At 35.0% G+C, this 10,147-nt stretch overlaps 1 non-coding gene across 1 annotated transcript; it reads left to right on the top strand.

Annotated features, from left to right (window-relative positions):
• The first annotated feature begins 480 nt into the window (after positions 1-480).
• LOC128040881 (small nucleolar RNA R71) lies at positions 481-587 on the top strand. Its single transcript, XR_008195687.1, has one exon. It is a non-coding gene; the product is annotated as a small nucleolar RNA R71 (small nucleolar RNA).
• Positions 588-10,147: the final 9,560 nt, after the last annotated feature.

Genomic DNA, 10,147 nt, shown 5'->3' with positions numbered 1-10,147 from the left:
CAAATAACGAGGTTGAGAATTAGTATTTTTGGCTTGATTCAAACTATTACCTGCTCCTTGGTTTCCTCCCCTTTTCAGATTCGAGTGATCTCTTCAGCAGGGGTTGTAGGTATTTGAATAAGGATTTCCAACCCTATTTCTTATATAGTTCACATCCTCGGTAGGATTGTTGATGTAGTGGAAGAGTGGTTTGCTTCTCCACACATAGACGATTTATTAGCATATTCAATACGGTTAAGTTTATCCACTAATTGTTGATACTTGTCATCCTCCTAGATTATTTTTACCGTAGCGGGTTTCTGGCCATATGTGAATCATTCAATAGGCCATTGACAGGAGTTTAATGTCATATTTTCAATTATTTCGTATGCATCCTTGTACATCCTGTTCATGACTGCTCCTTCTACTACTCCGTCTAGTCCTGATTTTGCATTCGCATCCAACCCATTGTAAAATACCTACAATCACATCCACTCAAGGAATCCGTGGTGCAGGCATTTTTGAATCAATATTTTGAAACGCTCTCATGCCTCATAGAAACTTTCTCCTTCCATCTGTCTAAAGATAGTAGCCTCTCTTCTTAGTTGAACTACTTTACTAACAGGGAAGAAGAAAGTTCTTACAAAATTTCTTCCCTGTTAGTAAAGTAGTTCAACTAAGAAGAGAGGCTACTTTCTCCTGCAAGTCTAACCAAGAAAAGACATTATTAATCAAAGAAAAGAGGAACAACCGAAGACGAATTGCATTGTAAGTGACCCTGTTATACTTAAAAGTATCACAAAGTTGGAGAAACCGTTTTAAGTGTTGATTCGGGTCTTATGTCATTGTGCCCCTAAATTGTAGATTATTCGAGATCATCTGAGTCATTGTTGGCTTGATTTTAAATTTATTAGTTGTGATAGCAGGCCTTGTTATGCTCTGTTACGAACCATGTGCACATTCGCGAGTAGTTGTGGTAGTGCTAGTGGATCTCCTAAAACGTTATCATTAGTGCTACCAAACAGCGGATTCTCGCGTGGTACATTACTTGCAGCAGATGGTGGTGGATCTTGTATTTGTTACTACTGCTACTATTGCTATCGGTGATTTTTTCGAATTATTCTTTTTGGATCTTTGAGTGCTACTATGGGTGTTCCCTTACTACGAGTCATACTAAACCCAGAAAGAGAAAATTAGTAACAATAAAGAAAATAAAATCGTATCTATCACCTAAAAATTTCCTAATTATTCTTTTTGGAGTGAAAAAATTAAAATCAAAGTAGTGACGTTTCCTCCCCGGCAACGGCGCCAACAACTTGACCGCCTCCGAACATACTAAGGTTTAGAATGTGAATACTACAATAAAAGATATAGCTATATGAGGCTGTATCCGCAAGTATACTAGTCTGAATGTAATATAGTTACAACGGAGTAGGTGAGTACTCCAAGGATCGTACCCAATAGAGGTGAGTGCTAGATCAATTCTAACTTAAACACTGAAAGATCTAATTAGTACTTTAGTTATAGTATGACAGTAAAATAAAAGAAGTTTTTAAGGTTTTTATAATAATAAAATAAAATAACGTAAAGAACTAAGATTTAAGAGATCAGAGAATAGAATAAATCAAATCTGAGTATTAGTGATTAGCTCGCTTCGGTAATCCCTATCAACTGTCACTTCGAGTTCCTCTTCAATCAAGTAGTCACTATCCCAGTAGGATCTTCCGGTCTGCCACTCAAATAACGAGTCAGCAAGGACTACTTATCTTCTGACCTCACAACCTACACCAGCTTGGGGTGAAGGTGTTTACGGATAGGTCATACCAATTTTGGGTTAATTTCCACCTTGATGACTTCCTAGGGTTGTCAGGCCTAGGATTTAGGTTCTTGCTTTCCCAAACAACTGATCAATCGAGTAACCCTATAAAATAGTTAACAGATCATACCTTCACTCACTATTCCCCCGTAGAAGGATTAGTTCCTTATGGTTTTCATAAACAATGTGGAATTGATGTAAAGAAAGAACATGATAAATGAATTGAATTATAGAGTTTAAGAAAACATCTGATTTGTATTAAGAATGAAGTGAATCCACAAGTTTGATTGTCTTCACAAATCAAATCTCTCAAAATAAACATGAACAATTTGAAAGTAAATCTAAAACCTAAAAAGAGAAAAACTAAACTTGAATTTAAAAGAAGAAAACTAAGCTAAGTAATTGGTGTCTTTTACATGTGACAAAAGAGCCTATTTATAGATTTCAGGTGGCTGTCGTCCTAACCCTACATTAGCTGACGTTCTCGATCTTTAAGTTTAATTGTGCAGACAAAAATGTCCACTGGCTCGTGTTTAATTTTTGTCCAAAGTCAATGTCGTGACACACCAGAACCTATGTCGTGACATAAAAGTTAGAGTACTCCTCTTGGGATATCTCAGGGGCATGTAGCGACACCCTTAGGCTGTGTCACGACATCAAAGGCAGTCTCGTGATTTCTCCACTTTGCTCCATATGTTGCATCATGGAGTATTCCGTGTTGTGACATAGTGACCAGAATCTATTTAACACGCCTTCTAATGGTCTGCTGCACACTTACAAAGGTCATTAGCTCACCCTTAGGCCTCATTCAGCCCCTAAGGTCAGTAAAAGACTAAATTTGCACATTTTATTAACTTTAGGAAAACTTACAAAAACATAATTAAAACCTAATGAAAATACTTTCTTTCAAGCTCTTAAAGTGCGAAAATTAGTTTCATCTGCTATACCAAATTACGGCAGACCAGATACACGGGAAATAATGCTCAGACAAGATAATTGTTGGGATATTGCCCATTACACGATGCTTCTCACACAAGCTGACGAGAATCCACAAAAAATGTTAGATTCCAGCCATCGATATGATATCCACCACCGGTACATAGTACCTAGAAATATATCATCGACACAAAGTGCTTGGAAACTATAACACTAGTACATAGTACTTGGAAACTGTAATCACCGGTATATAGTACCTGGAAACTAAAATCACCAGCACCTAGTGCCTGGAACACCCTAATAACATGTTATTTGTATCCTAGCTATTCATTGAGTTCACACCGACCTTAACTTGTATACCTTTATCTTTTCATCATTATAACCATATACCATGTTCAACTTGATTACAAACATTCCATAGAATAACATGTTTCATGTGAAATAAGTACTATCACCAAGCTTTACTACCCAGGCCTTTGTTTCCATATTCAAGCTACCTCAATTAACTATGGTCATTATTTACACTTACATAAACACCTATATGATTAGAATTAAAAACATCAATAAGTATAACAAATCCAATACAAACTTACCTAAATGTAGTAGCTACCAACATCTCGACGAAGACTACCCGAAAACTTTTCCTTTCCCGCGATTATTAACCGATTAAACCGTTTCTTGATCTATATATAATAATTTAGCTCAATTAACCAATTCAAATACCTTAAAATACTTAAATTCATGTATTTGACCCTTTATCAACATTTTACACTTTTCTCCTAAACTTTTACCTTTTATTCAATTTAGTCCTTAAACTCGAAACTTACACAATTATCACAATTAAGCCAAAAATCATGCTACCGAATTTTAAGTTATTCATCTACAGCCAATAATTATATAAGTTTCACAAGAATTTCATGTTAAATTTATTATTTTATCAATTTAGTCTCTAGACTTAAAACTAACAAAATTACTTTACAAAATAGAGGAATTTAACAACCAAACTTATAAATATTTCATTCAACTTCATAAAAACTGAAAAAACATCAATAAAAAATATCAAAACCTTTAACAATTTTACGAATTAGTGCCTAGGTTAACTAGATTAAGCTATAACGATTTCAAAAACATAAAAATTTCTAAAAACAGGATTGAAATCAACTTACATGCAAAGAGTTTTGTTGGCCAAACTTAAGGAAGCTTAACAATGGTGATTTTGAAGGTTGGTTTTGGTGATGAAACACCAAATGAAAAAGATAATAAGTTTATTTCATATTTTTACTTTTATTATTATTATTTTAAATTTAATAATATATAAAATACAACCAAAATGTCCACTAACCATCCCATATTTAATTATGGTCTAATTAGAACATAAAATCTCCCACTTTTATTATTTAAGTCATTTAATTAATAAAAATCAATACCGATTAACTTTTATAACTTTTATAATTTAGTCATTTCTCGTTAATTAACTATCAAATCACCAAAATTTCCAGACCAAATTTCAATTACCTATATAAAAACTCCGTAAATATTTAATAATATTTACGGGCTCAGTTTACAGAAATGACGTCCCGACTCATTATTTTCCAAAACCTCTTGACCTTAGGGTCAAACCACTTGACTTTAGCTAACTGTCCAATTAACAAAACTTACCACTTGATAATTTTAATAAAACACTATGATTAACTCGTGAATATTAATAAATACTATTTATGGACTCATTCGTTGGAATTGTGGTCCCGAAACCACTTTTTCCAACATTGCAAAAAAATGGGTTGTTACACCACAAGTTTGTCGATAAATATTTGTGAAAAATCTTTTTACTCTTCAATGGCAATAACCACGTAATCAAATTTTTGTGCCAATGACCTTAAAATCTTTCCATTACTCTAATGCCATCGAAAGTTTCACCATTTCATTTCATTTACCACTGCTTTTAGTCGGGTGACATAATCATCAATTCTTTCTAGAATTTTCATTTTTAACATCTTAAATTTGACTATGAGTGTTTGTAAATGTGCCATTTTAGCCTTTTTGGCTCCTTGAAGGGATTTTTTCAAAATTCCTCAAGCTTCCTTTGATGTTTTTGCATCTGAATTTTTTTTCAAAGGTTAATTCGTCACCTCATTGAAAAATAAAGAACAACGCCATCTTATCCTTTTTAGGAGCTTCATTCAATGCTTGTTTCTCTTCGTTTGTCAAAACCACTTCGACAACTACATTTTCAGGCTCAACTTATCCTTCTTTGACAATATCCCAACAATCTTGAGAGTCGAAGAAAGCCTTAATTTGGATGCTCCAATTACCATAATTTGTCTTTGTTAATTTTGAGATATGCGGCTGAATCATGTTTACTATTGTGATGTTGACACAAACCAAGATCTAATACCATGTGTTGGAAGCATAGTGAGTTATAAACCAAAATAATTTCATTACATACAAATATTACACAATACAAATGCAAATAAATTTTCTCTCTCAATAGTAGTTGTTGCTAGTTTTCTATCACACACATGCCTACTATTTTTTTCTCTCGACACTCACACACATGCCTACACTAATATATGAAACAAATATATATAAGCATAGTTAACCGCCTAAGAAACCTCTAGTACTTCTTATCGCATAAATACAATCTTATCTTTTAATCTTCCTAAAGTTTCAGTCATGCATGTATTTTTCATGCTTCTCTATTTGCTTAATCTTCAAGTCATTATTTATTATCATCATTTCAATCTTAAAGATAATTGTTATGTTTCTATTTGCATGCTAGTTTCTTGAATCTTCAAGAACCTTATAGATTAATCTTGCCAACTCATCATCTCCATGTTTAGCCGACTTTGCCTTGATATTTTTGACTTGTTAAAGTCAGTTCAAATCTAACACTGATGGAGAAATGATGGAATAAAAAACCATTGTAACAACCAAAACCCGTTCTTCGAGTCCGGGTCCAGGATGATACAAATTATGAATAAATGACTAACATTATTTAAAATTTGTTTCTAACCATTTAACTAAACACAATAATCTATACTAACACATACACCTCTTAAAATTTCTGCTTAAAAACTTCGTTTACAAATTTGACTATAACACTCAAGAAAAATTGTGGCTAAACTAAAACTCCGAGGCATAACCTCTGGGTTTTAGAAAAAACTCGATTTGAAAATGGCTTTCTTGCACAACGAAAAATTAAAATTTTAAAAATTGACCTGATTTGTGATATTTATAGATATAAACCTTAATCGAATTTGTACTTGTGTTTTCGGCTTAGCAAACATTTGTTGTTCCCAACTTTCAACCAAACGATCTTCTTCACTATTCTCATACCACGAATTGCTTCGAGTGTGGGTTTGAACCAATTGAGTTGAAAAACATAACTAGAAAAAGTTTTCTCGCCTTTTGGGGTGAAAACGAAAATTATCTTTTCTTAATAGAACCCGAAAAATTTGTTATTTTAGAAAAATATATGTAATAGCTCTACAGGTTCCATCTATTTATAGGAAGAGAGGGTAGAACCATTGTTGAGTTGTAGTGGGTTATTTCAAATAGAAAAACATTCTACTTAGAATAGGACCAGGTTAGACGACGCACCTTAGTATTCCTACTAAGGTTGTCGCCCCCTTTATGTCCATGAGGGGTTTTTAGGCCTCTCTCACATCGGGTTCAATTACGAGTACTTCTTGGGCTTTTTTGATCTAGTACTCTGTAATGTGATCCAACCTAATTCAGTTTTTCTATTTCCCAGAATAAACATTAATATTTATATATAAAACAATTTTATCATCCTTATTTTACCTTTAGCGAAATTTTGACGATTTTACCCTTGGTAAAATTTTGATGATTTTACCCTTAGTAAAATTTTGATGATTTTGCCCCTAGTAAAATTTCGAGAAAATATGTTCAATATTTCACAACTCAATATGTTCACTATGACCGAATGGTTTATTTTCATTTTCAAGCTTCAAAACAGTCCAAAAACATAAACTTATTCTTCCTATCATTTTTTAAGTAATCCATTTAGGATTGCAAATGAATCATTTCCATTTCCATTTCCATTTCCATTTTCATTTCCATATCTAGTTTTGGAAACTTATATTCATTTCCAAATGATTCTATTTCTCTATTTCAGATAAAACCATAACTATTCTTGAGTGTTTCCCACTTCTCTTTTCCTATTCATTTAGTTCATTTCTATTCAAACATGCAATTCATTTCTAGTTTCAATGAGCTAGTGGAGGGACCAATTGGATATATTTAGTTAAGGCTCAAATGATTTATAATTAAGTTCTGCCTTTTCATCTATTAGTTATAAACTTATTTAGTCAAGAAGTCATTTTATTATAGTATTGTGACTAAGCTCTCCCCAACGACATACCATTACGAAAGCAACTACTCAATGCTCATCCAATGACCTTGTCATAAGTGTGTTACCCTCATACGATATCATTGATATCTTTGGGATAATATTTGTTCTCCCAATATGATCTTATTTTATCTCATGGTAACCATTACATCTTCATTCATGAAAAGTCAATCATTATCAAATAGTGATAGTGATCAAGTCATCCATCACAAAGACGAATGACCTGTGGCCATGTTTAGTTTTCACCAACCATGTAATGTCTATGAGAGAAAATCATTTACCTATGTCTCGAGCTATGAATTTCACTACTGTGAATGACGCTACATACTGCAAAAGTTATACACCTAATGCACCCACGTTCGGTTCCTCATATATTTGAACTCAGGCTTTTACTTACATCAAAGTGTACGAGTCACGCATACATAGTCCACCATCCACTTAGGATTAGATATGTCACATTATGAACATCACAAGTGAATAAATCCATAAACAGATTCAAGATCTATGCCTTTATCTTCTAAGTCATTTGTTTCGATGCCTAAGACAAGGCATTTCCCCAATTAGACTTAATAGCTAACATATTAGTCTTTCAATCGATTTGCTCATTCGCCCCACTGCCTATCCGCCACAGCAGACCATCATCAAACACATCCCTGGCACTACAAATGCTCATCCAGGTAAAGGAAGGGTAAGACCCTACTTTAGCTGAAAAAATATCAGATGATGGAAAGTAACGAGCTTTAAAAACTTTCGAAATGAGACAATCAGGTTGAGTAAAGATTCACCATACTTGCTTGGCTAAAAGTAGATTAATGACTTTCCCAGGTTAATTTTTTGCCCCGAGACCAACTCATACTCCTTTAAGATGTTGCAAACCGAGCAAGCACCTTCAACCGAAGCGTCACCAAAGATGATGCAGTCATCAGCAAACAACAAATGAGTTATCGTAAACTTCCTTCTACCAATCGAAGCTCCCTTTGGCTCATTTTTAATCTTAGCCTCCCTCAACAAATAAGAAAGCCCTTCAGCACAAAAGAGGAAGAGATAAGGACTAAAAGTATCCCTTTCCGTAAGCTTCTAAACGAAATAAAACTCTTACTAACATCGCCATTAATGCCCACCGTATAAGTGACCGAGCAGACACAACGCATGATAAGGACCAACCAATCCTGATGAAAACCCAATCTGGACAACATTCCGGCCAAAAAATCCAATTCCACCCGATCATAAGCTTTTCTAAGATCAAGCTTAAGTGCAAAATTCCCCTGTTTACCCTTCTTCTTCATTTTTAGAGAGTGAATAACCTCATAGGCAATAAGGGTATTATCTAAAATTTGTCTTCCAGGAATAAAAGCACCTTGAGCTTCGTCAACACAAGAGCCTAGAAAAGGGCTCATACGAGCAACGATAACTATAGCAATGATCTTATAGAGAACATTACATAAGCTAATAGGGTGAAATTAAGAAAGATCCTTAGGCTTATCAATTTTAGGGATAAGAACAATATGAGTTTTATTAATCTTGCCGATCTCCCTTTTACCGTTCAAAACATCCAAACAGAAATTAGAAACCTCATCACCAACAATATGCCAATACCGCTGGAAAAACAGTGCTAGAAAACCATCAGATCCTGGGGCTTTCAGTGGCGCCATAGACTTAACTGCTAGCCAAATATCATCTTTTGTGAACGGTTGGAGGAGCTTTTCATTCATATTCCTAGTAATCCGTTTTTCAACAAGGCCAAGTACTCTATCATCACCTCCCGAGGCAGAGGCTGTAAAGAGGTTTTCAAAATACTTCACAGCAACTCTCATCATATCCTCTGTACCCGTAACCCACTGGTCAGAATCATCCTCTAACCCAAGAATTCGATTGCGATTGTGACGGGCCACAAACACTCTATGAAAAAAGGAAGAATTCCTATCGCCATACTGAAACCAGTTGAGTCGAGCATGCTGAGCCCAAAAAACCTCCTATTTATCTGCTTCAAAATTCAACCCAAATTGCAGCTCCAAAATTTCTCCCAAAATTTCATCTGTTGGATCTTGTTCCAACAGTACAGAAAGCCTTTTTTCCAATTCCAACTTATGACCCTTCTATTCATGAAAACGGATACGGCTCTAATTTTGGAAAAAATGTCCCAAATGCATTAGCTTAGACGGTAGGCTACCATGATGACCAGTCCACTTCCGCTGAACTACTTCCTCAAAAGAATCATCCAAACACCATTTAGCTTCAAAACGAAAGAGAAGAGCCAAACGATTCTCCTTATGACGCATCTTACCCATAGTATTCAGCAATAGCGGGCAATGATCAAAAAATGAGTGGCTCAAATGTTCCAAAGAAAAATCCAAAAAATGATGCAGCCAATTAGGAGTAGCAACACCTCTATCCAATCGTTATCGCAAATTTGAAGATAAAAACCACCCCCGTTCCCAAGTAAACCATCTACTAGTATAACCGACATCATAAAGTAAACAATCCTCCAAAGTAGATCGAAACTCAACCATTTGACGTGCCGACTTAAGGCATCTACCTTTTTTCTCAAATGAGCTTAAGATTTCGTTGAAGTCGCCAATCACCAACCAAGGCATAGACTGATCATGCCCCAAACTACATAGAAGATCCCAAGAAACCCATCTATAACGTTCGTCAGGGCTGCCATAAAAGCCCGTAAGCCTCCATTCAACTCCATTATCAAGGTCAAGAATTATTGCATCCACATGAGAGGATAAATAACTTCTGATTGAAACAAGGTCATTACCATTCCAACCCAACGACAAGCCTCCCCTCGAACCCACTGCCCCAATATCAATCCCATTATAATAACCACACTTCAAATGCACCATCTCCATTCTTTTCGAACTAAGTTTTGTTTCAATAAGAAACAAAATACGGGGATTCAAGACTCGTAATTTATTACGGAGCCTATTCACCATCCGAGGTCTTCCCAAACCACGGACGTTCCAACTTAGCAACTTCATGGCACCCGGCTGCTCTGCCCAACAGAGCCAACTGATAAATCATTTACTATATTATTAGTA

The sequence above is a fragment of the Gossypium raimondii genome, chromosome 4, assembly GCF_025698545.1.
Source record: "Gossypium raimondii isolate GPD5lz chromosome 4, ASM2569854v1, whole genome shotgun sequence".
Lineage (NCBI taxonomy): Eukaryota > Viridiplantae > Streptophyta > Magnoliopsida > Malvales > Malvaceae > Gossypium > Gossypium raimondii.
Note: the sequence above shows the minus strand (reverse complement) of the source record. Positions and strands in the feature narration are given on the sequence as shown.